The sequence below is a fragment of the Electrona antarctica genome, assembly GCF_951216825.1.
Source record: "Electrona antarctica genome assembly, chromosome: 17".
In the NCBI taxonomy this organism is placed as follows: domain Eukaryota; kingdom Metazoa; phylum Chordata; class Actinopteri; order Myctophiformes; family Myctophidae; genus Electrona; species Electrona antarctica.
Window position 1 is genome coordinate 31,423,531 of NC_136798.1, and position 27,674 is coordinate 31,451,204.

Sequence of the window (27,674 nt, forward strand, 5' to 3'; positions counted from 1 at the left end):
AGGTCAAAACACTAGAAAGGTCAAAGGTCAAAACCCCTGAAATGCATAGAAAACTGCTTTTTTTGGCACAGCCAATAAAAAAATTGGGGGTTCAAAAAACCCCACAGTACCCCTGAAATGCATAGAAAACTGCTTTTTTTTGGCACAGCCAATAAAAAAATTGGGGGTTCAAAAAACCCCACAGTACCCCTGAAATGCATAGAAAACTGCTTTTTTTTGGCACAGCCAATAAAAAAATTGGGGGTTCAAAAAACCCCACAGTACCCCTGAAATGCATAGAAAACTGCTTTTTTTGGCCAAAACGCTAGAAAGGTCAAAGGTCAAAAGGTCAAAGGTCAAAAGGTCAAAGGTCAAATCGCTAGAAAGGTCAAACATCAAAACGTCAAAGGTCAAACCGCTAGAAAGGTCAAAGGTCAAAAGGTCAAAGGTCAAAAGGTCAAAGGTCAAATCGCTAGAAAGGTCAAAATGCCACGATGCGCTTTTTTCATCGCTAGAAAGGTCAAAGGTCAAAACACTAGAAAGGTCAAAGGTCAAAACCCCTGAAATGCGTAGAAAACTGCTTTTTTTGGCACAGCCAATAAAAAAATTGGGGGTTCAAAAAACCCCACAGTACCCCTGAAATGCATAGAAAACTGCTTTTTTTTGGCACAGCCAATAAAAAAATTGGGGGTTCAAAAAACCCCACAGTACCCCTGAAATGCATAGAAAACTGCTTTTTTTTGGCACAGCCAATACAAAAATTGGGGGTTCAAAAAACCCCACAGTACCCCTGAAATGCATAGAAAACTGCTTTTTTTTGGCACAGCCAATACAAAAATTGGGGGTTCAAAAAACCCCACAGTACCCCTGAAATGCATAGAAAACTGCTTTTTTTTGGCACAGCCAATAAAATAATTGGGGGTTCAAAAAACCCCACAGTACCCCTGAAATGCATAGAAAACTGCTTTTTTTTGGCACAGCCAATAAAAAAATTGGGGGTTCAAAAAACCCCACAGTACCCCTGAAATGCATAGAAAACTGCTTTTTTTTGGCACAGCCAATAAAACAATTGGGGGTTCAAAAAACCCCACAGTACCCCTGAAATGCATAGAAAACTGCTTTTTTTTGGCACAGCCAATAAAAAAATTGGGGGTTCAAAAAACCCCACAGTACCCCTGAAATGCATAGAAAACTGCTTTTTTTTGGCACAGCCAATAAAAAAATTGGGGGTTCAAAAAACCCCACAGTACCCCTGAAATGCATAGAAAACTGCTTTTTTTGGCACAGCCAATAAAAAAATTGGGGGTTCAAAAAACCCCACAGTACCCCTGAAATGCATAGAAAACTGCTTTTTTTTGGCACAGCCAATAAAAAAAATTGGGGGTTCAAAAAACCCCACAGTACCCCTGAAATGCATAGAAAACTGCTTTCTTTTGGCCAAAACGCTAGAAAGGTCAAAGGTCAAAAGGTCAAAGGTCAAAAGGTCAAAGGTCAAAAGGTCAAAGGTCAAATCGCTAGAAAGGTCAAACATCAAAACGTCAAAGGTCAAACCGCTAGAAAGGTCAAAGGTCAAAAGGTCAAAGGTCAAAAGGTCAAATCGCTAGAAAGGTCAAAATGCCACGATGCGCTTTTTTCATCGCTAGAAAGGTCAAAGGTCAAAACACTAGAAAGGTCAAAGGTCAAAACCCCTGAAATGCATAGAAAACTGCTTTTTTTGGCACAGCCAATAAAAAAATTGGGGGTTCAAAAAACCCCACAGTACCCCTGAAATGCATAGAAAACTGCTTTTTTTTGGCACAGCCAATAAAAAAATTGGGGGTTCAAAAAACCCCACAGTACCCCTGAAATGCATAGAAAACTGCTTTTTTTTGGCACAGCCAATAAAATAATTGGGGGTTCAAAAAACCCCACAGTACCCCTGAAATGCATAGAAAACTGCTTTTTTTTGGCACAGCCAATACAAAAATTGGGGGTTCAAAAAACCCCACAGTACCCCTGAAATGCATAGAAAACTGCTTTTTTTTGGCCAAAACGCTAGAAAGGTCAAAGGTCAAAAGGTCAAAGGTCAAAAGGTCAAAGGTCAAAAGGTCAAAGGTCAAATCGCTAGAAAGGTCAAACATCAAAACGTCAAAGGTCAAACCGCTAGAAAGGTCAAAGGTCAAAAGGTCAAAGGTCAAAAGGTCAAAGGTCAAATCACTAGAAAGGTCAAAATGCCACGATGCGCTTTTTTCATCGCTAGAAAGGTCAAAGGTCAAAACACTAGAAAGGTCAAAGGTCAAAACCCCTGAAATGCATAGAAAACTGCTTTTTTTGGCACAGCCAATAAAAAAATTGGGGGTTCAAAAAACCCCACAGTACCCCTGAAATGCATAGAAAACTGCTTTTTTTTGGCACAGCCAATAAAAAAATTGGGGGTTCAAAAAACCCCACAGTACCCCTGAAATGCATAGAAAACTGCTTTTTTTTGGCACAGCCAATAAAAAAATTGGGGGTTCAAAAAACCCCACAGTACCCCTGAAATGCATAGAAAACTGCTTTTTTTTGGCCAAAACGCTAGAAAGGTCAAAGGTCAAAAGGTCAAAGGTCAAAAGGTCAAAGGTCAAATCGCTAGAAAGGTCAAACATCAAAACGTCAAAGGTCAAACCGCTAGAAAGGTCAAAGGTCAAAAGGTCAAAGGTCAAAAGGTCAAAGGTCAAATCGCTAGAAAGGTCAAAATGCCACGATGCGCTTTTTTCATCGCTAGAAAGGTCAAAGGTCAAAACACTAGAAAGGTCAAAGGTCAAAACCCCTGAAATGCGTAGAAAACTGCTTTCTTTGGCACAGCCAATAAAAAAATTGGGGGTTCAAAAAACCCCACAGTACCCCTGAAATGCATAGAAAACTGTTTTTTTTTGGCACAGCCAATAAAAAAATTGGGGGTTCAAAAAACCCCACAGTACCCCTGAAATGCATAGAAAACTGCTTTTTTTTGGCACAGCCAATACAAAAATTGGGGGTTCAAAAAACCCCACAGTACCCCTGAAATGCATAGAAAACTGCTTTTTTTTGGCACAGCCAATACAAAAATTGGGGGTTCAAAAAACCCCACAGTACCCCTGAAATGCATAGAAAACTGCTTTTTTTTGGCACAGCCAATACAAAAATTGGGGGTTCAAAAAACCCCACAGTACCCCTGAAATGCATAGAAAACTGCTTTTTTTTGGCACAGCCAATAAAATAATTGGGGGTTCAAAAAACCCCACAGTACCCCTGAAATGCATAGAAAACTGCTTTTTTTTGGCACAGCCAATAAAAAAATTGGGGGTTCAAAAAACCCCACAGTACCCCTGAAATGCATAGAAAACTGCTTTTTTTTGGCACAGCCAATAAAACAATTGGGGGTTCAAAAAACCCCACAGTACCCCTGAAATGCATAGAAAACTGCTTTTTTTTGGCACAGCCAATAAAAAAATTGGGGGTTCAAAAAACCCCACAGTACCCCTGAAATGCATAGAAAACTGCTTTTTTTTGGCACAGCCAATAAAAAAATTGGGGGTTCAAAAAACCCCACAGTACCCCTGAAATGCATAGAAAACTGCTTTTTTTGGCACAGCCAATAAAAAAATTGGGGGTTCAAAAAACCCCACAGTACCCCTGAAATGCATAGAAAACTGCTTTTTTTTGGCACAGCCAATAAAAAAAATTGGGGGTTCAAAAAACCCCACAGTACCCCTGAAATGCATAGAAAACTGCTTTCTTTTGGCCAAAACGCTAGAAAGGTCAAAGGTCAAAAGGTCAAAGGTCAAAAGGTCAAAGGTCAAAAGGTCAAAGGTCAAATCGCTAGAAAGGTCAAACATCAAAACGTCAAAGGTCAAACCGCTAGAAAGGTCAAAGGTCAAAAGGTCAAAGGTCAAAAGGTCAAATCGCTAGAAAGGTCAAAATGCCACGATGCGCTTTTTTCATCGCTAGAAAGGTCAAAGGTCAAAACACTAGAAAGGTCAAAGGTCAAAACCCCTGAAATGCATAGAAAACTGCTTTTTTTGGCACAGCCAATAAAAAAATTGGGGGTTCAAAAAACCCCACAGTACCCCTGAAATGCATAGAAAACTGCTTTTTTTTGGCACAGCCAATAAAAAAATTGGGGGTTCAAAAAACCCCACAGTACCCCTGAAATGCATAGAAAACTGCTTTTTTTTGGCACAGCCAATAAAATAATTGGGGGTTCAAAAAACCCCACAGTACCCCTGAAATGCATAGAAAACTGCTTTTTTTTGGCACAGCCAATACAAAAATTGGGGGTTCAAAAAACCCCACAGTACCCCTGAAATGCATAGAAAACTGCTTTTTTTTGGCCAAAACGCTAGAAAGGTCAAAGGTCAAAAGGTCAAAGGTCAAAAGGTCAAAGGTCAAAAGGTCAAAGGTCAAATCGCTAGAAAGGTCAAACATCAAAACGTCAAAGGTCAAACCGCTAGAAAGGTCAAAGGTCAAAAGGTCAAAGGTCAAAAGGTCAAAGGTCAAATCACTAGAAAGGTCAAAATGCCACGATGCGCTTTTTTCATCGCTAGAAAGGTCAAAGGTCAAAACACTAGAAAGGTCAAAGGTCAAAACCCCTGAAATGCATAGAAAACTGCTTTTTTTGGCACAGCCAATAAAAAAATTGGGGGTTCAAAAAACCCCACAGTACCCCTGAAATGCATAGAAAACTGCTTTTTTTTGGCACAGCCAATAAAAAAATTGGGGGTTCAAAAAACCCCACAGTACCCCTGAAATGCATAGAAAACTGCTTTTTTTTGGCACAGCCAATAAAAAAATTGGGGGTTCAAAAAACCCCACAGTACCCCTGAAATGCATAGAAAACTGCTTTTTTTTGGCCAAAACGCTAGAAAGGTCAAAGGTCAAAAGGTCAAAGGTCAAAAGGTCAAAGGTCAAATCGCTAGAAAGGTCAAACATCAAAACGTCAAAGGTCAAACCGCTAGAAAGGTCAAAGGTCAAAAGGTCAAAGGTCAAAAGGTCAAAGGTCAAATCGCTAGAAAGGTCAAAATGCCACGATGCGCTTTTTTCATCGCTAGAAAGGTCAAAGGTCAAAACACTAGAAAGGTCAAAGGTCAAAACCCCTGAAATGCGTAGAAAACTGCTTTCTTTGGCACAGCCAATAAAAAAATTGGGGGTTCAAAAAACCCCACAGTACCCCTGAAATGCATAGAAAACTGTTTTTTTTTGGCACAGCCAATAAAAAAATTGGGGGTTCAAAAAACCCCACAGTACCCCTGAAATGCATAGAAAACTGCTTTTTTTTGGCACAGCCAATACAAAAATTGGGGGTTCAAAAAACCCCACAGTACCCCTGAAATGCATAGAAAACTGCTTTTTTTTGGCACAGCCAATACAAAAATTGGGGGTTCAAAAAACCCCACAGTACCCCTGAAATGCATAGAAAACTGCTTTTTTTTGGCACAGCCAATACAAAAATTGGGGGTTCAAAAAACCCCACAGTACCCCTGAAATGCATAGAAAACTGCTTTTTTTTGGCACAGCCAATAAAACAATTGGGGGTTCAAAAAACCCCACAGTACCCCTGAAATGCATAGAAAACTGCTTTTTTTTGGCACAGCCAATAAAAAAATTGGGGGTTCAAAAAACCCCACAGTACCCCTGAAATGCATAGAAAACTGCTTTTTTTTGGCACAGCCAATAAAAAAATTGGGGGTTCAAAAAACCCCACAGTACCCCTGAAATGCATAGAAAACTGCTTTTTTTTGGCACAGCCAATACAAAAATTGGGGGTTAAAAAAAACCCACAGTACCCCTGAAACCACGATGCGGTTTTTTCAAAACGTCACGATGCGCTTTTTCATCGCTAGAAAGGTCAAAGGTCAAAACGCTAGAAAGGTCAAAGGTCAAAAGAGGTCACAGTACCCCTGAAATGCATAGAAAACTGCTTTTTTTTGGCACAGCCAATAAAAAAATAAAAAAACCCCACAGTACCCCTGAAATGCATAGAAAACTGCTTTTTTTTGGCACAGCCAATACAAAAATAAAAAAACCCCACAGTACCCCTGAAATGCATAGAAAACTGCTTTTTTTTTGGCACAGCCAATAAAAAAATTGGGGGTTCAAAAAACCCCACAGTACCCCTGAAATGCATAGAAAACTGCTTTTTTTTGGCACAGCCAATAAAAAAATTGGGGGTTCAAAAAACCCCACAGTACCCCTGAAATGCATAGAAAACTGCTTTTTTTTTGGCCAAAACGCTAGAAAGGTCAAAGGTCAAAAGGTCAAAGGTCAAAAGGTCAAAGGTCAAATTGCTAGAAAGGTCAAAAATCAAAACGTCAAAGGTCAAAACGCTAGAAAGGTCAAAGGTCAAAAGGTCAAAGGTCAAAAGGTCAAAGGTCAAAACCCCTGAAATGCTTAGAAAACTGCTTTTTTGGCACGGCCAATAAAAAAATTGGGGGTTCAAAAAACCCCACAGTACCCCTGAAATGCATAGAAAACTGCTTTTTTTTGGCACAGCCAATAAAAAAATCAAAAAACCCCACAGTACCCCTGAAATGCATAGAAAACTGCTTTTTTTGGCACAGCCAATAAAAAAATTGGGGGTTCAAAAAACCCCACAGTACCCCTGAAATGCATAGAAAACTGCTTTTTTTTGGCACAGCCAATAAAAAAATTGGGGGTTCAAAAAACCCCACAGTACCCCTGAAATGCATAGAAAACTGCTTTTTTTTGGCACAGCCAATACAAAAATTGGGGGTTCAAAAAACCCCACAGTACCCCTGAAATGCATAGAAAACTGCTTTTTTTTGGGCCAAAACGCTAGAAAGGTCAAAGGTCAAAAGGTCAAAGGTCAAAAGGTCAAAGGTCAAAAGGTCAAAAGGTCAAAGGCCAAATCGCTAGAAAGGTCAAAAAAATTGGGGGTTCAAAAAACCCCACAGTACCCCTGAAATGCATAGAAAACTGGTTTTTTTTGGCACAGCCAATAAAAAAATTGGGGGTTCAAAAAACCCCACAGTACCCCTGAAATGCATAGAAAACTGCTTTTTTTTGGCACAGCCAATAAAAAAAGTGGGGGTTCAAAACGCTAGAAAGGTCAAAGGTCAAAAGGTCAAAGGTCAAAAGGTCAAAGGTCAAAAGGTCAAAGGTCAAATCGCTAGAAAGGTCAAAAATCAAAACGTCAAAGGTCAAAACGCTAGAAAGGTCAAAGGTCAAAAGGTCAAAGGTCAAAAGGTCAAAGGTCAAATCGCTAGAAAGGTCAAAATGCCACGATGCGCTTTTTTCATCGCTAGAAAGGTCAAAGGTCAAAACACTAGAAAGGTCAAAGGTCAAAACCCCTGAAATGCATAGAAAACTGCTTTTTTTGGCACAGCCAATACAAAAATTGGGGGTTCAAAAAACCCCACAGTACCCCTGAAATGCATAGAAAACTGCTTTTTTTTGGCACAGCCAATAAAAAAATCAAAAAACCCCACAGTACCCCTGAAATGCATAGAAAACTGCTTTTTTTTGGCACAGCCAATAAAAAAATTGGGGGTTCAAAAAACCCCACAGTACCCCTGAAATGCATAGAAAACTGCTTTTTTTTGGCACAGCCAATAAAAAAATTGGGGGTTCAAAAAACCCCACAGTACCCCTGAAATGCATAGAAAACTGCTTTTTTTTGGCCAAAACGCTAGAAAGGTCAAAGGTCAAAAGGTCAAAGGTCAAAAGGTCAAAGGTCAAAAGGTCAAAGGTCAAATCGCTAGAAAGGTCAAACATCAAAACGTCAAAGGTCAAACCGCTAGAAAGGTCAAAGGTCAAAAGGTCAAAGGTCAAAGGTCAAATCGCTAGAAAGGTCAAAATGCCACGATGCGCTTTTTTCATCGCTAGAAAGGTCAAAGGTCAAAACACTAGAAAGGTCAAAGGTCAAAACCCCTGAAATGCATAGAAAACTGCTTTTTTTGGCACAGCCAATAAAAAAATTGGGGGTTCAAAAAACCCCACAGTACCCCTGAAATGCATAGAAAACTGCTTTTTTTTGGCACAGCCAATAAAAAAATTGGGGGTTCAAAAAACCCCACAGTACCCCTGAAATGCATAGAAAACTGCTTTTTTTTGGCACAGCCAATAAAAAAATTGGGGGTTCAAAAAACCCCACAGTACCCCTGAAATGCATAGAAAACTGCTTTTTTTGGCACAGCCAATACAAAAATTGGGGGTTCAAAAAACCCCACAGTACCCCTGAAATGCATAGAAAACTGCTTTTTTTTGGCCAAAACGCTAGAAAGGTCAAAGGTCAAAAGGTCAAAGGTCAAAAGGTCAAAGGTCAAATCGCTAGAAAGGTCAAACATCAAAACGTCAAAGGTCAAACCGCTAGAAAGGTCAAAGGTCAAAAGGTCAAAGGTCAAAAGGTCAAAGGTCAAATCGCTAGAAAGGTCAAAATGCCACGATGCGCTTTTTTCATCGCTAGAAAGGTCAAAGGTCAAAACACTAGAAAGGTCAAAGGTCAAAACCCCTGAAATGCGTAGAAAACTGCTTTTTTTGGCACAGCCAATAAAAAAATTGGGGGTTCAAAAAACCCCACAGTACCCCTGAAATGCATAGAAAACTGCTTTTTTTTGGCACAGCCAATAAAAAAATTGGGGGTTCAAAAAACCCCACAGTACCCCTGAAATGCATAGAAAACTGCTTTTTTTTGGCACAGCCAATAAAAAAATTGGGGGTTCAAAAAACCCCACAGTACCCCTGAAATGCATAGAAAACTGCTTTTTTTTGGCACAGCCAATAAAAAAATTGGGGGTTCAAAAAACCCCACAGTACCCCTGAAATGCATAGAAAACTGCTTTTTTTTGGCACAGCCAATACAAAAATTGGGGGTTAAAACAACCCCACAGTACCCCTGAAATGCATAGAAAACTGCTTTTTTTTGGCACAGCCAATAAAATAATTGGGGGTTCAAAAAACCCCACAGTACCCCTGAAATGCATAGAAAACTGCTTTTTTTTGGCACAGCCAATACAAAAATTGGGGGTTCAAAAAACCCCACAGTACCCCTGAAATGCATAGAAAACTGCTTTTTTTTGGCACAGCCAATAAAAAAATTGGGGGTTCAAAAAACCCCACAGTACCCCTGAAATGCATAGAAAACTGCTTTTTTTTGGCACAGCCAATAAAAAAATTGGGGGTTCAAAAAACCCCACAGTACCCCTGAAATGCATAGAAAACTGCTTTTTTTTGGCACAGCCAATAAAAAAATTGGGGGTTCAAAAAACCCCACAGTACCCCTGAAATGCATAGAAAACTGCTTTTTTTTGGCACAGCCAATAAAAAAAATTGGGGGTTCAAAAAACCCCACAGTACCCCTGAAATGCATAGAAAACTGCTTTTTTTTGGCACAGCCAATACAAAAATTGGGGGTTAAAAAAACCCCACAGTACCCCTGAAATGCATAGAAAACTGCTTTTTTTTGGCACAGCCAATAAAATAATTGGGGGTTCAAAAAACCCCACAGTACCCCTGAAATGCATAGAAAACTGCTTTTTTTTGGCACAGCCAATACAAAAATTGGGGGTTCAAAAAACCCCACAGTACCCCTGAAATGCATAGAAAACTGCTTTTTTTTGGCACAGCCAATAAAAAAATTGGGGGTTCAAAAAACCCCACAGTACCCCTGAAATGCATAGAAAACTGCTTTTATTTGGCACAGCCAATAAAAAAATTGGGGGTTCAAAAAACCCCACAGTACCCCTGAAATGCATAGAAAACTGCTTTTTTTTGGCACAGCCAATAAAAAAATTGGGGGTTCAAAAAACCCCACAGTACCCCTGAAATGCATAGAAAACTGCTTTTTTTTGGCCAAAACGCTAGAAAGGTCAAAGGTCAAAAGGTCAAAGGTCAAAAGGTCAAAGGTCAAAAGGTCAAAAGTCAAATCGCTAGAAAGGTCAAACATCAAAACGTCAAAGGTCAAACCGCTAGAAAGGTCAAAGGTCAAAAGGTCAAAGGTCAAAAGGTCAAAGGTCAAATCGCTAGAAAGGTCAAAATGCCACGATGCGCTTTTTTCATCGCTAGAAAGGTCAAAGGTCAAAACACTAGAAAGGTCAAAGGTCAAAACCCCTGAAATGCATAGAAAACTGCTTTTTTTGGCACAGCCAATAAAAAAATTGGGGGTTCAAAAAACCCCACAGTACCCCTGAAATGCATAGAAAACTGCTTTTTTTTGGCACAGCCAATAAAAAAATTGGGGGTTCAAAAAACCCCACAGTACCCCTGAAATGCATAGAAAACTGCTTTTTTTTGGCACAGCCAATACAAAAATTGGGGGTTCAAAAAACCCCACAGTACCCCTGAAATGCATAGAAAACTGCTTTTTTTTGGCCAAAACGCTAGAAAGGTCAAAGGTCAAAAGGTCAAAGGTCAAAAGGTCAAAGGTCAAATCGCTAGAAAGGTCAAACATCAAAACGTCAAAGGTCAAACCGCTAGAAAGGTCAAAGGTCAAAAGGTCAAAGGTCAAAAGGTCAAAGGTCAAATCGCTAGAAAGGTCAAAATGCCACGATGCGCTTTTTTCATCGCTAGAAAGGTCAAAGGTCAAAACACTAGAAAGGTCAAAGGTCAAAACCCCTGAAATGCGTAGAAAACTGCTTTTTTTGGCACAGCCAATAAAAAAATTGGGGGTTCAAAAAACCCCACAGTACCCCTGAAATGCATAGAAAACTGCTTTTTTTTTGCACAGCCAATAAAAAAATTGGGGGTTCAAAAAACCCCACAGTACCCCTGAAATGCATAGAAAACTGCTTTTTTTTGGCACAGCCAATAAAAAAATTGGGGGTTCAAAAAACCCCACAGTACCCCTGAAATGCATAGAAAACTGCTTTTTTTTGGCACAGCCAATAAAAAAATTGGGGGTTCAAAAAACCCCACAGTACCCCTGAAATGCATAGAAAACTGCTTTTTTTTGGCCAAAACGCTAGAAAGGTCAAAGGTCAAAAGGTCAAAAATCAAAACGTCAAAGGTCAAAACGCTAGAAAGGTCAAAGGTCAAAACCCCTGAAATGCATAGAAAACTGCTTTTTTTGGCACAGCCAATAAAAAAATTGGGGGTTCAAAAAACCCCACAGTACCCCTGAAATGCATAGAAAACTGCTTTTTTTTTGGCACAGCCAATAAAAAAATTGGGGGTTCAAAAAACCCCACAGTACCCCTGAAATGCATAGAAAACTGCTTTTTTTTGGCACAGCCAATAAAAAAATTGGGGGTTCAAAAAACCCCACAGTACCCCTGAAATGCATAGAAAACTGCTTTTTTTGGCACGGCCAATAAAAAAATTGGGGGTTCAAAAAACCCCACAGTACCCCAGAAATGCATAGAAAACTGCTTTTTTTTGGCACAGCCAATACAAAAATAAAAAAAACCCACAGTACCCCTGAAATGCATAGAAAACTGCTTTTTTTGGCACAGCCAATAAAAAAATTGGGGGTTAAAAAAACCCCACAGTACCCCTGAAATGCATAGAAAACTGCTTTTTTTTGGCACAGCCAATAAAAAAATTGGGGGTTCAAAAAACCCCACAGTACCCCTGAAATGCATAGAAAACTGCTTTTTTTGGCACGGCCAATAAAAAAATTGGGGGTTCAAAAAACCCCACAGTACCCCTGAAATGCATAGAAAACTGCTTTTTTTTGGCACAGCCAATAAAAACATTGGGGGTTAAAAAAAACCCACAGTACCCCTGAAATGCATAGAAAACTGCTTTTTTTTGGCACAGCCAATAAAAAAATTGGGGGTTCAAAAAACCCCACAGTACCCCTGAAATGCATAGAAAACTGCTTTTTTTTGGCACAGCCAATAAAAAAATTGGGGGTTCAAAAAACCCCACAGTACCCCTGAAATGCATAGAAAACTGCTTTTTTTTGGCACAGCAATAAAAAAATTGGGGGTTCAAAAAACCCCACAGTACCCCTGAAATGCATAGAAAACTGCTTTTTTTTGGCACAGCCAATAAAAAAATTGGGGGTTCAAAAAACCCCACAGTACCCCTGAAATGCATAGAAAACTGCTTTTTTTTGGCACAGCCAATAAAAAAATTAAAAAACCCCACAGTACCCCTGAAATGCATAGAAAACTGCTTTTTTTTGGCACAGCCAATAAAAAAATTGGGGGTTCAAAAAACCCCACAGTACCCCTGAAATGCATAGAAAACTGCTTTTTTTTGGCACAGCCAATAAAAAAAAAAAAAAACCCCACAGTACCCCTGAAATGCATAGAAAACTGCTTTTTTTTGGCATAGCCAAAAAAAAATTTGGGGGTTCAAAAAACCCCACAGTACCCCTGAAATGCATAGAAAACTGCTTTTTTTTTGGCACAGCCAATACAAAAATTGGGGGTTCAAAAAACCCCACAGTACCCCTGAAATGCATAGAAAACTGCTATTTTTTGGCCAAAACGCTAGAAAGGTCAAAGGTCAAAAGGTCAAAGGTCAAAAGGTCAAAGGTCAAAAGGTCAAAGGTCAAATCGCTAGAAAGGCCAAACATCAAAACGTCAAAGGTCAAACCGCTAGAAAGGTCAAAAGGTCAAAAGGTCAAAGGTCAAATCGCTAGAAAGGTCAAAATGCCACGATGCGCTTTTTTCATCGCTAGAAAGGTCAAAGGTCAAAACACTAGAAAGGTCAAAGGTCAAAACCCCTGAAATGCATAGAAAACTGCTTTTTTTGGCACAGCCAATAAAAAAATTGGGGGTTCAAAAAACCCCACAGTACCCCTGAAATGCATAGAAAACTGCTTTTTTTTGGCACAGCCAATAAAAAAATTGGGGGTTCAAAAAACCCCACAGTACCCCTGAAATGCATAGAAAACTGCTTTTTTTGGCACAGCCAATAAAAAAATTGGGGGTTCAAAAAACCCCACAGTACCCCTGAAATGCATAGAAAACTGCTTTTTTTTGGCACAGCCAATAAAAAAAGTGGGGGTTCAAAACGCTAGAAAGGTCAAAGGTCAAAAGGTCAAAGGTCAAAAGGTCAAAGGTCAAAAGGTCAAAGGTCAAATCGCTAGAAAGGTCAAAAATCAAAACGTCAAAGGTCAAAACGCTAGAAAGGTCAAAGGTCAAAAGGTCAAAGGTCAAAAGGTCAAAGGTCAAAACCCCTGAAATGCATAGAAAACTGCTTTTTTTGGCACAGCCAATAAAAAAATTGGGGGTTCAAAAAACCCCACAGTACCCCTGAAATGCATAGAAAACTGCTTTTTTTTGGCACAGCCAATAAAAAAATTGGGGGTTCAAAAAACCCCACAGTACCCCTGAAATGCATAGAAAACTGCTTTTTTTTGGCACAGCCAATACAAAAATTGGGGGTTCAAAAAACCCCACAGTACCCCTGAAATGCATAGAAAACTGCTTTTTTTTGGCCAAAACGCTAGAAAGGTCAAAGGTCAAAAGGTCAAAGGTCAAAAGGTCAAAGGTCAAATCGCTAGAAAGGTCAAACATCAAAACGTCAAAGGTCAAACCGCTAGAAAGGTCAAAGGTCAAAAGGTCAAAGGTCAAAAGGTCAAAGGTCAAATCGCTAGAAAGGTCAAAATGCCACGATGCGCTTTTTTCATCGCTAGAAAGGTCAAAGGTCAAAACACTAGAAAGGTCAAAGGTCAAAACCCCTGAAATGCGTAGAAAACTGCTTTTTTTGGCACAGCCAATAAAAAAATTGGGGGTTCAAAAAACCCCACAGTACCCCTGAAATGCATAGAAAACTGCTTTTTTTTGGCACAGCCAATAAAAAAATTGGGGGTTCAAAAAACCCCACAGTACCCCTGAAATGCATAGAAAACTGCTTTTTTTTGGCACAGCCAATAAAAAAATTGGGGGTTCAAAAAACCCCACAGTACCCCTGAAATGCATAGAAAACTGCTTTTTTTTGGCACAGCCAATAAAAAAATTGGGGGTTCAAAAAACCCCACAGTACCCCTGAAATGCATAGAAAACTGCTTTTTTTTGGCCAAAACGCTAGAAAGGTCAAAGGTCAAAAGGTCAAAAATCAAAACGTCAAAGGTCAAAACGCTAGAAAGGTCAAAGGTCAAAACCCCTGAAATGCATAGAAAACTGCTTTTTTTGGCACAGCCAATAAAAAAATTGGGGGTTCAAAAAACCCCACAGTACCCCTGAAATGCATAGAAAACTGCTTTTTTTTTGGCACAGCCAATAAAAAAATTGGGGGTTCAAAAAACCCCACAGTACCCCTGAAATGCATAGAAAACTGCTTTTTTTTGGCACAGCCAATAAAAAAATTGGGGGTTCAAAAAACCCCACAGTACCCCTGAAATGCATAGAAAACTGCTTTTTTTGGCACGGCCAATAAAAAAATTGGGGGTTCAAAAAACCCCACAGTACCCCAGAAATGCATAGAAAACTGCTTTTTTTTGGCACAGCCAATACAAAAATAAAAAAAACCCACAGTACCCCTGAAATGCATAGAAAACTGCTTTTTTTGGCACAGCCAATAAAAAAATTGGGGGTTAAAAAAACCCCACAGTACCCCTGAAATGCATAGAAAACTGCTTTTTTTTGGCACAGCCAATAAAAAAATTGGGGGTTCAAAAAACCCCACAGTACCCCTGAAATGCATAGAAAACTGCTTTTTTTGGCACGGCCAATAAAAAAATTGGGGGTTCAAAAAACCCCACAGTACCCCTGAAATGCATAGAAAACTGCTTTTTTTTGGCACAGCCAATAAAAACATTGGGGGTTAAAAAAAACCCACAGTACCCCTGAAATGCATAGAAAACTGCTTTTTTTTGGCACAGCCAATAAAAAAATTGGGGGTTCAAAAAACCCCACAGTACCCCTGAAATGCATAGAAAACTGCTTTTTTTTGGCACAGCCAATAAAAAAATTGGGGGTTCAAAAAACCCCACAGTACCCCTGAAATGCATAGAAAACTGCTTTTTTTTGGCACAGCAATAAAAAAATTGGGGGTTCAAAAAACCCCACAGTACCCCTGAAATGCATAGAAAACTGCTTTTTTTTGGCACAGCCAATAAAAAAATTGGGGGTTCAAAAAACCCCACAGTACCCCTGAAATGCATAGAAAACTGCTTTTTTTTGGCACAGCCAATAACAAAATTAAAAAACCCCACAGTACCCCTGAAATGCATAGAAAACTGCTTTTTTTTGGCACAGCCAATACAAAAATTGGGGGTTCAAAAAACCCCACAGTACCCCTGAAATGCATAGAAAACTGCTTTTTTTTGGCACAGCCAATAAAAAAAAAAAAAAACCCCACAGTACCCCTGAAATGCATAGAAAACTGCTTTTTTTTGGCATAGCCAAAAAAAAATTTGGGGGTTCAAAAAACCCCACAGTACCCCTGAAATGCATAGAAAACTGCTTTTTTTTTGGCACAGCCAATACAAAAATTGGGGGTTCAAAAAACCCCACAGTACCCCTGAAATGCATAGAAAACTGCTATTTTTTGGCCAAAACGCTAGAAAGGTCAAAGGTCAAAAGGTCAAAGGTCAAAAGGTCAAAGGTCAAAAGGTCAAAGGTCAAATCGCTAGAAAGGCCAAACATCAAAACGTCAAAGGTCAAACCGCTAGAAAGGTCAAAAGGTCAAAAGGTCAAAGGTCAAATCGCTAGAAAGGTCAAAATGCCACGATGCGCTTTTTTCATCGCTAGAAAGGTCAAAGGTCAAAACACTAGAAAGGTCAAAGGTCAAAACCCCTGAAATGCATAGAAAACTGCTTTTTTTGGCACAGCCAATAAAAAAATTGGGGGTTCAAAAAACCCCACAGTACCCCTGAAATGCATAGAAAACTGCTTTTTTTTGGCACAGCCAATAAAAAAATTGGGGGTTCAAAAAACCCCACAGTACCCCTGAAATGCATAGAAAACTGCTTTTTTTGGCACAGCCAATAAAAAAATTGGGGGTTCAAAAAACCCCACAGTACCCCTGAAATGCATAGAAAACTGCTTTTTTTTGGCACAGCCAATAAAAAAAGTGGGGGTTCAAAACGCTAGAAAGGTCAAAGGTCAAAAGGTCAAAGGTCAAAAGGTCAAAGGTCAAAAGGTCAAAGGTCAAATCGCTAGAAAGGTCAAAAATCAAAACGTCAAAGGTCAAAACGCTAGAAAGGTCAAAGGTCAAAAGGTCAAAGGTCAAAAGGTCAAAGGTCAAAACCCCTGAAATGCATAGAAAACTGCTTTTTTGGCACGGCCAATAAAAAAATTGGGGGTTCAAAAAACCCCACAGTACCCCTGAAATGCATAGAAAACTGCTTTTTTTTGGCACAGCCAATAAAAAAATCAAAAAACCCCACAGTACCCCTGAAATGCATAGAAAACTGCTTTTTTTGGCACAGCCAATAAAAAAATTGGGGGTTCAAAAAACCCCACAGTACCCCTGAAATGCATAGAAAACTGCTTTTTTTTGGCACAGCCAATAAAGAAATTGGGGGTTCAAAAAACCCCACAGTACCCCTGAAATGCATAGAAAACTGCTTTTTTTTGGCACAGCCAATAAAAACATTGGGGGTTAAAAAAAACCCACAGTACCCCTGAAATGCATAGAAAACTGCTTTTTTTTGGCACAGCCAATAAAAAAATTGGGGGTTCAAAAAACCCCACAGTACCCCTGAAATGCATAGAAAACTGCTTTTTTTTGGCACAGCCAATAAAAAAATTGGGGGTTCAAAAAACCCCACAGTACCCCTGAAATGCATAGAAAACTGCTTTTTTTTGGCACAGCAATAAAAAAATTGGGGGTTCAAAAAACCCCACAGTACCCCTGAAATGCATAGAAAACTGCTTTTTTTTGGCACAGCCAATAAAAAAATTGGGGGTTCAAAAAACCCCACAGTACCCCTGAAATGCATAGAAAACTGCTTTTTTTTGGCACAGCCAATAAAAAAATTAAAAAACCCCACAGTACCCCTGAAATGCATAGAAAACTGCTTTTTTTTGGCACAGCCAATAAAAAAATTGGGGGTTCAAAAAACCCCACAGTACCCCTGAAATGCATAGAAAACTGCTTTTTTTTGGCACAGCCAATAAAAAAAAAAAAAAACCCCACAGTACCCCTGAAATGCATAGAAAACTGCTTTTTTTTGGCATAGCCAAAAAAAAATTTGGGGGTTCAAAAAACCCCACAGTACCCCTGAAATGCATAGAAAACTGCTTTTTTTTTGGCACAGCCAATACAAAAATTGGGGGTTCAAAAAACCCCACAGTACCCCTGAAATGCATAGAAAACTGCTATTTTTTGGCCAAAACGCTAGAAAGGTCAAAGGTCAAAAGGTCAAAGGTCAAAAGGTCAAAGGTCAAAAGGTCAAAGGTCAAATCGCTAGAAAGGCCAAACATCAAAACGTCAAAGGTCAAACCGCTAGAAAGGTCAAAAGGTCAAAAGGTCAAAGGTCAAATCGCTAGAAAGGTCAAAATGCCACGATGCGCTTTTTTCATCGCTAGAAAGGTCAAAGGTCAAAACACTAGAAAGGTCAAAGGTCAAAACCCCTGAAATGCATAGAAAACTGCTTTTTTTGGCACAGCCAATAAAAAAATTGGGGGTTCAAAAAACCCCACAGTACCCCTGAAATGCATAGAAAACTGCTTTTTTTTGGCACAGCCAATAAAAAAATTGGGGGTTCAAAAAACCCCACAGTACCCCTGAAATGCATAGAAAACTGCTTTTTTTGGCACAGCCAATAAAAAAATTGGGGGTTCAAAAAACCCCACAGTACCCCTGAAATGCATAGAAAACTGCTTTTTTTTGGCACAGCCAATAAAAAAAGTGGGGGTTCAAAACGCTAGAAAGGTCAAAGGTCAAAAGGTCAAAGGTCAAAAGGTCAAAGGTCAAAAGGTCAAAGGTCAAATCGCTAGAAAGGTCAAAAATCAAAACGTCAAAGGTCAAAACGCTAGAAAGGTCAAAGGTCAAAAGGTCAAAGGTCAAAAGGTCAAAGGTCAAAACCCCTGAAATGCATAGAAAACTGCTTTTTTTGGCACAGCCAATAAAAAAATTGGGGGTTCAAAAAACCCCACAGTACCCCTGAAATGCATAGAAAACTGCTTTTTTTTGGCACAGCCAATAAAAAAATTGGGGGTTCAAAAAACCCCACAGTACCCCTGAAATGCATAGAAAACTGCTTTTTTTTGGCACAGCCAATACAAAAATTGGGGGTTCAAAAAACCCCACAGTACCCCTGAAATGCATAGAAAACTGCTTTTTTTTGGCCAAAACGCTAGAAAGGTCAAAGGTCAAAAGGTCAAAGGTCAAAAGGTCAAAGGTCAAATCGCTAGAAAGGTCAAACATCAAAACGTCAAAGGTCAAACCGCTAGAAAGGTCAAAGGTCAAAAGGTCAAAGGTCAAAAGGTCAAAGGTCAAATCGCTAGAAAGGTCAAAATGCCACGATGCGCTTTTTTCATCGCTAGAAAGGTCAAAGGTCAAAACACTAGAAAGGTCAAAGGTCAAAACCCCTGAAATGCGTAGAAAACTGCTTTTTTTGGCACAGCCAATAAAAAAATTGGGGGTTCAAAAAACCCCACAGTACCCCTGAAATGCATAGAAAACTGCTTTTTTTTGGCACAGCCAATAAAAAAATTGGGGGTTCAAAAAACCCCACAGTACCCCTGAAATGCATAGAAAACTGCTTTTTTTTGGCACAGCCAATAAAAAAATTGGGGGTTCAAAAAACCCCACAGTACCCCTGAAATGCATAGAAAACTGCTTTTTTTTGGCACAGCCAATAAAAAAATTGGGGGTTCAAAAAACCCCACAGTACCCCTGAAATGCATAGAAAACTGCTTTTTTTTGGCCAAAACGCTAGAAAGGTCAAAGGTCAAAAGGTCAAAAATCAAAACGTCAAAGGTCAAAACGCTAGAAAGGTCAAAGGTCAAAACCCCTGAAATGCATAGAAAACTGCTTTTTTTGGCACAGCCAATAAAAAAATTGGGGGTTCAAAAAACCCCACAGTACCCCTGAAATGCATAGAAAACTGCTTTTTTTTTGGCACAGCCAATAAAAAAATTGGGGGTTCAAAAAACCCCACAGTACCCCTGAAATGCATAGAAAACTGCTTTTTTTTTGGCACAGCCAATAAAAAAATTGGGGGTTCAAAAAACCCCACAGTACCCCTGAAATGCATAGAAAACTGCTTTTTTTGGCACGGCCAATAAAAAAATTGGGGGTTCAAAAAACCCCACAGTACCCCAGAAATGCATAGAAAACTGCTTTTTTTTGGCACAGCCAATACAAAAATAAAAAAAACCCACAGTACCCCTGAAATGCATAGAAAACTGCTTTTTTTGGCACAGCCAATAAAAAAATTGGGGGTTAAAAAAACCCCACAGTACCCCTGAAATGCATAGAAAACTGCTTTTTTTTGGCACAGCCAATAAAAAAATTGGGGGTTCAAAAAACCCCACAGTACCCCTGAAATGCATAGAAAACTGCTTTTTTTGGCACGGCCAATAAAAAAATTGGGGGTTCAAAAAACCCCACAGTACCCCTGAAATGCATAGAAAACTGCTTTTTTTTGGCACAGCCAATAAAAACATTGGGGGTTAAAAAAAACCCACAGTACCCCTGAAATGCATAGAAAACTGCTTTTTTTTGGCACAGCCAATAAAAAAATTGGGGGTTCAAAAAACCCCACAGTACCCCTGAAATGCATAGAAAACTGCTTTTTTTTGGCACAGCCAATAAAAAAATTGGGGGTTCAAAAAACCCCACAGTACCCCTGAAATGCATAGAAAACTGCTTTTTTTTGGCACAGCAATAAAAAAATTGGGGGTTCAAAAAACCCCACAGTACCCCTGAAATGCATAGAAAACTGCTTTTTTTTGGCACAGCCAATAAAAAAATTGGGGGTTCAAAAAACCCCACAGTACCCCTGAAATGCATAGAAAACTGCTTTTTTTTGGCACAGCCAATAAAAAAATTAAAAAACCCCACAGTACCCCTGAAATGCATAGAAAACTGCTTTTTTTTGGCACAGCCAATAAAAAAATTGGGGGTTCAAAAAACCCCACAGTACCCCTGAAATGCATAGAAAACTGCTTTTTTTTGGCACAGCCAATAAAAAAAAAAAAAAACCCCACAGTACCCCTGAAATGCATAGAAAACTGCTTTTTTTTGGCATAGCCAAAAAAAAATTTGGGGGTTCAAAAAACCCCACAGTACCCCTGAAATGCATAGAAAACTGCTTTTTTTTTGGCACAGCCAATACAAAAATTGGGGGTTCAAAAAACCCCACAGTACCCCTGAAATGCATAGAAAACTGCTATTTTTTGGCCAAAACGCTAGAAAGGTCAAAGGTCAAAAGGTCAAAGGTCAAAAGGTCAAAGGTCAAAAGGTCAAAGGTCAAATCGCTAGAAAGGCCAAACATCAAAACGTCAAAGGTCAAACCGCTAGAAAGGTCAAAAGGTCAAAAGGTCAAAGGTCAAATCGCTAGAAAGGTCAAAATGCCACGATGCGCTTTTTTCATCGCTAGAAAGGTCAAAGGTCAAAACACTAGAAAGGTCAAAGGTCAAAACCCCTGAAATGCATAGAAAACTGCTTTTTTTGGCACAGCCAATAAAAAAATTGGGGGTTCAAAAAACCCCACAGTACCCCTGAAATGCATAGAAAACTGCTTTTTTTTGGCACAGCCAATAAAAAAATTGGGGGTTCAAAAAACCCCACAGTACCCCTGAAATGCATAGAAAACTGCTTTTTTTGGCACAGCCAATAAAAAAATTGGGGGTTCAAAAAACCCCACAGTACCCCTGAAATGCATAGAAAACTGCTTTTTTTTGGCACAGCCAATAAAAAAAGTGGGGGTTCAAAACGCTAGAAAGGTCAAAGGTCAAAAGGTCAAAGGTCAAAAGGTCAAAGGTCAAAAGGTCAAAGGTCAAATCGCTAGAAAGGTCAAAAATCAAAACGTCAAAGGTCAAAACGCTAGAAAGGTCAAAGGTCAAAAGGTCAAAGGTCAAAAGGTCAAAGGTCAAAACCCCTGAAATGCATAGAAAACTGCTTTTTTGGCACGGCCAATAAAAAAATTGGGGGTTCAAAAAACCCCACAGTACCCCTGAAATGCATAGAAAACTGCTTTTTTTTGGCACAGCCAATAAAAAAATCAAAAAACCCCACAGTACCCCTGAAATGCATAGAAAACTGCTTTTTTTGGCACAGCCAATAAAAAAATTGGGGGTTCAAAAAACCCCACAGTACCCCTGAAATGCATAGAAAACTGCTTTTTTTTGGCACAGCCAATAAAGAAATTGGGGGTTCAAAAAACCCCACAGTACCCCTGAAATGCATAGAAAACTGCTTTTTTTTGGCACAGCCAATACAAAAATTGGGGGTTCAAAAAACCCCACAGTACCCCTGAAATGCATAGAAAACTGCTTTGTTTTTGGCCAAAACGCTAGAAAGGTCAAAGGTCAAAAGGTCAAAGGTCAAATCGCTAGAAAGGTCAAAAAAATTGGGGGTTCAAAAAACCCCACAGTACCCCTGAAATGCATAGAAAACTGCTTTTTTTTGGCACAGCCAATACAAAAATTGGGGGTTCAAAAAACCCCACAGTACCCCTGAAATGCATAGAAAACTGCTTTTTTTTGGCACAGCCAATAAAAAAATTGGGGGTTCAAAAAACCCCACAGTACCCCTGAAATGCATATAAAACTGCTTTTTTTTGGCACAACCAATAAAAAAATTGGGGGTTAAAAAAACCCCACAGTACCCCTGAAATGCATAGAAAACTGCTTTTTTTTGGCACAGCCAATAAAAAAATTGGGGGTTAAAAAAACCCCACAGTACCCCTGAAATGCATAGAAAACTGCTTTTTTTGGCACAGCCAATAAAAAAATTGGGGGTTCAAAAAACCCCACAGTACCCCTGAAATGCATAGAAAACTGCTTTTTTTTGGCACAGCCAATAAAAAAAGTGGGGGTTCAAAAAAACCCACAGTACCCCTGAAATGCATAGAAAACTGCTTTTTGTTGGCACAGCCAATAAAAAAATTGGGGGTTCAAAAAACCCCACAGTACCCCTGAAATGCATAGAAAACTGCTTTTTTTTGGTCAAAAGGTCAAAGGTCAAAAGGTCAAAGGTCAAATCGCTAGAAAGGTCAAATCAAAACGTCAAAGGTCAAAACACTAGAAAGGTCAAAGGTCAAAAGGTCAAAGGTCAAAAGGTCAAAGGTCAAATCGCTAGAAAGGTCAACATGCCACGATGCGCTTTTTTCATCGCTAGAAAGGTCAAAGGTCAAAACACTAGAAAGGTCAAAGGTCAAAACCCCTGAAATGCATAGAAAACTGCTTTTTTGGCACAGCCAATAAAAAAAATTGGGGGTTCAAAAAACCCCACAGTACCCCTGAAATGCATAGAAAACTGCTTTTTTTTGGCACAGCCAATAAAAAAATCAAAAAACCCCACAGTACCCCTGAAATGCATAGAAAACTGCTTTTTTTTTGGCACAGCCAATAAAAAAATTGGGGGTTCAAAAAACCCCACAGTACCCCTGAAATGCATAGAAAACTGCTTTTTTTTGGCACAGCCAATAAAAAAATTGGGGGTTCAAAAAACCCCACAGTACCCCTGAAATGCATAGAAAACTGCTTTTTTTGGCCAAAACGCTAGAAAGGTCAAAGGTCAAAAGGTCAAAGGTCAAAAGGTCAAAGGTCAAAAGGTCAAAGGTCAAATCGCTAGAAAGGTCAAAAATCAAAACGTCAAAGGTCAAAACGCTAGAAAGGTCAAAGGTCAAAAGGTCAAAGGTCAAAAGGTCAAAGGTCAAAACCCCTGAAATGCATAGAAAACTGCTTTTTTGGCACGGCCAATAAAAAAATTGGGGGTTCAAAAAACCCCACAGTACCCCTGAAATGCATAGAAAACTGCTTTTTTTTGGCACAGCCAATAAAAAAATCAAAAAACCCCACAGTACCCCTGAAATGCATAGAAAACTGCTTTTTTTGGCACAGCCAATACAAAAATTGGGGGTTCAAAAAACCCCACAGTACCCCTGAAATGCATAGAAAACTGCTTTTTTTTGGCACAGCCAATAAAAAAATTGGGGGTTCAAAAAACCCCACAGTACCCCTGAAATGCATAGAAAACTGCTTTTTTTTGGCACAGCCAATACAAAAATTGGGGGTTCAAAAAACCCCACAGTACCCCTGAAATGCATAGAAAACTGCTTTTTTTTGGGCCAAAACGCTAGAAAGGTCAAAGGTCAAAAGGTCAAAGGTCAAAAGGTCAAAGGTCAAAAGGTCAAAGGCCAAATCGCTAGAAAGGTCAAAAAAATTGGGGGTTCAAAAAACCCCACAGTACCCCTGAAATGCATAGAAAACTGGTTTTTTTTGGCATAGCCAAAAAAAAAATTGGGGGTTCAAAAAACCCCACAGTACCCCTGAAATGCATAGAAAACTGCTTTTTTTTGGCACAGCCAATAAAAAAATTGGGGGTTCAAAAAACCCCACAGTACCCCTGAAATGCATAGAAAACTGCTTTTTTTTGGCACAGCCAATAAAAAAATCAAAAAACCCCACAGTACCCCTGAAATGCATAGAAAACTGCTTTTTTTTGGCACAGCCAATAAAAAAATTGGGGGTTAAAAAACCCCCACAGTACCCCTGAAATGCATAGAAAACTGCTTTTTTTGGCACAGCCAATAAAAAAATTGGGGGTTCAAAAAACCCCACAGTACCCCTGAAATGCATAGAAAACTGCTTTTTTTTGGCACAGCCAATAAAAAAAGTGGGGGTTCAAAAAACCCCACAGTACCCCTGAAATGCATAGAAAACTGCTTTTTGTTGGCACAGCCAATAAAAAAATTGGGGGTTCAAAAAACCCCACAGTACCCCTGAAATGCATAGAAAACTGCTTTTTTTTGGCACAGCCAATAAAAAAATAAAAAAACCCCACAGTACCCCTGAAATGCATAGAAAACTGCTTTTTTTTGGCACAGCCAATAAAAAAATTGGGGGTTCAAAAAACCCCACAGTACCCCTGAAATGCATAGAAAACTGCTTTTTTTGGCACGGCCAATACAAAAATTGGGGGTTCAAAAAACCCCACAGTACCCCTGAAATGCATAGAAAACTGCTTTTTTTGGCACGGCCAATAAAAAAATTGGGGGTTCAAAAAACCCCACAGTACCCCTGAAATGCATAGAAAACTGCTTTTTTTTGGCACAGCCAATAAAAACATTGGGGGTTAAAAAAAACCCACAGTACCCCTGAAATGCATAGAAAACTGCTTTTTTTTGGCACAGCCAATAAAAAAATTAGGGGGTTAAAAAAACCCCACAGTACCCCTGAAATGCATAGAAAACTGCTTTTTTTTGGCCCAGCCAATAAAAAAATTGGGGGTTCAAAAAACCCCACAGTACCCCTGAAATGCATAGAAAACTGCTTTTTTTTGGCACAGCCAATAAAAAAATTAAAAAACCCCACAGTACCCCTGAAATGCATAGAAAACTGCTTTTTTTTGGCACAGCCAATAAAAAAATTGGGGGTTCAAAAAACCCCACAGTACCCCTGAAATGCATAGAAAACTGCTTTTTTTTGGCACAGCCAATAAAAAAAAAAAAAAACCCCACAGTACCCCTGAAATGCATAGAAAACTGCTTTTTTTTGGCATAGCCAAAAAAAAAATTGGGGGTTCAAAAAACCCCACAGTACCCCTGAAATGCATAGAAAACTGCTTTTTTTTTGGCACAGCCAATACAAAAATTGGGGGTTCAAAAAACCCCACAGTACCCCTGAAATGCATAGAAAACTGCTTTTTTTTGGCCAAAACGCTAGAAAGGTCAAAGGTCAAAAGGTCAAAGGTCAAAAGGTCAAAGGTCAAAAGGTCAAAGGTCAAATCGCTAGAAAGGCCAAACATCAAAACGTCAAAGGTCAAACCGCTAGAAAGGTCAAAAGGTCAAAAGGTCAAAGGTCAAATCGCTAGAAAGGTCAAAATGCCACGATGCGCTTTTTTCATCGCTAGAAAGGTCAAAGGTCAAAACACTAGAAAGGTCAAAGGTCAAAACCCCTGAAATGCATAGAAAACTGCTTTTTTTGGCACAGCCAATAAAAAAATTGGGGGTTCAAAAAACCCCACAGTACCCCTGAAATGCATAGAAAACTGCTTTTTTTTGGCACAGCCAATAAAAAAATTGGGGGTTCAAAAAACCCCACAGTACCCCTGAAATGCATAGAAAACTGCTTTTTTTTGGCACAGCCAATAAAAAATTTAAAAAACCCCACAGTACCCCTGAAATGCATAGAAAACTGCTTTTTTTTGGCATAGCCAATAAAAAAATTGGGGGTTCAAAAAACCCCACAGTACCCCTGAAATGCATAGAAAACTGCTTTTTTTTGGCACAGCCAATAAAAAAATTGGGGGTTCAAAAAACCCCACAGTACCCCTGAAATGCATAGAAAACTGCTTTTTTTTGGCACAGCCAAAAAAAAAATTGGGGGTTCAAAAAACCCCACAGTACCCCTGAAATGCATAGAAAACTGCTTTTTTTTTGGCACAGCCAATACAAAAATTGGGGGTTCAAAAAACCCCACAGTACCCCTGAAATGCATAGAAAACTGCTTTTTTTTGGCCAAAACGCTAGAAAGGTCAAAGGTCAAAAGGTCAAAGGTCAAAAGGTCAAAGGTCAAAAGGTCAAAGGTCAAATCGCTAGAAAGGCCAAACATCAAAACGTCAAAGGTCAAACCGCTAGAAAGGTCAAAAGGTCAAAGGTCAAATCGCTAGAAAGGTCAAAATGCCACGATGCGCTTTTTTCATCGCTAGAAAGGTCAAAGGTCAAAACACTAGAAAGGTCAAAGGTCAAAACCCCTGAAATGCATAGAAAACTGCTTTTTTTGGCACAGCCAATAAAAAAATTGGGGGTTCAAAAAACCCCACAGTACCCCTGAAATGCATAGAAAACTGCTTTTTTTTGGCACAGCCAATACAAAAATTGGGGGTTCAAAAAACCCCACAGTACCCCTGAAATGCATAGAAAACTGCTTTTTTTTGGCACAGCCAATACAAAAATTGGGGGTTCAAAAAACCCCACAGTACCCCTGAAATGCATAGAAAACTGCTTTTTTTTGGCACAGCCAATAAAAAAATAGGGGGTTCAAAAAACCCCACAGTACCCCTGAAATGCATAGAAAACTGCTTTTTTTTGGCACAGCCAATAAAAACATTGGGGGTTCAAAAAACCCCACAGTACCCCTGAAATGCATAGAAAACTGCTTTTTTTTGGCACAGCCAATACAAAAATCAAAAAACCCCACAGTACCCCTGAAATGCATAGAAAACTGCTTTTTTTTTGGCACAGCCAAAAAAAAAATTGGGGGTTCAAAAAACCCCACAGTACCCCTGAAATGCATAGAAAACTGCTTTTTTTTTTGGCACAGCCAATAAAAAAATTGGGGGTTCAAAAAACCCCACAGTACCCCTGAAATGCATAGAAAACTGCTTTTTTTGGCACAGCCAATAAAAAAATTGGGGGTTCAAAAAACCCCACAGTACCCCTGAAATGCATAGAAAACTGCTTTTTTTTGGCACAGCCAATACAAAAATTGGGGGTTCAAAAAACCCCACAGTACCCCTGAAATGCATAGAAAACTGCTTTTTTTTGGCACAGCCAATACAAAAATTGGGGGTTCAAAAAACCCCACAGTACCCCTGAAATGCATAGAAAACTGCTTTTTTTTGGCACAGCCAATACAAAAATTGGGGGTTCAAAAAACCCCACAGTACCCCTGAAATGCATAGAAAACTGCTTTTTTTTGGCACAGCCAATACAAAAATTGGGGGTTCAAAAAACCCCACAGTACCCCTGAAATGCATAGAAAACTGCTTTTTTTTGGCACAGCCAATAAAAAAATTGGGGGTTCAAAAAACCCCACAGTACCCCTGAAATGCATAGAAAACTGCTTTTTTTTGGCACAGCCAATAAAAAATTAAAAAAACCCCACAGTACCCCTGAAATGCATAGAAAACTGCTTTTTTTTGGCACAGCCAATAAAAAAATTGGGGGTTCAAAAAACCCCACAGTACCCCTGAAATGCATAGAAAACTGCTTTTTTTTGGCACAGCCAATAAAAAAATTGGGGGTTCAAAAAACCCCACAGTACCCCTGAAATGCATAAAAAACTGCTTTTTTTTGGCACAGCCAAAAAAAAAATTGGGGGTTAAAAAAACCCCACAGTACCCCTGAAATGCATAGAAAACTGCTTTTTTTTTGGCACAGCCAATACAAAAATTGGGGGTTCAAAAAACCCCACAGTACCCCTGAAATGCATAGAAAACTGCTTTTTTTTGGCCAAAACGCTAGAAAGGTCAAAGGTCAAAAGGTCAAAGGTCAAAACGTCAAAGGTCAAAGGTCAAATCGCTAGAAAGGCCAAACATCAAAACGTCAAAGGTCAAACCGCTAGAAAGGTCAAAAGGTCAAAAGGTCAAAGGTCAAATCGCTAGAAAGGTCAAAATGCCACGATGCGCTTTTTTCATCGCTAGAAAGGTCAAAGGTCAAAACACTAGAAAGGTCAAAGGTCAAAACCCCTGAAATGCATAGAAAACTGCTTTTTTTGGCACAGCCAATAAAAAAATTGGGGGTTCAAAAAACCCCACAGTACCCCTGAAATGCATAGAAAACTGCTTTTTTTTGGCACAGCCAATAAAAAAATTGGGGGTTCAAAAAACCCCACAGTACCCCTGAAATGCATAGAAAACTGCTTTTTTTTGGCACAGCCAATAAAAAAATTAAAAAACCCCACAGTACCCCTGAAATGCATAGAAAACTGCTTTTTTTTGGC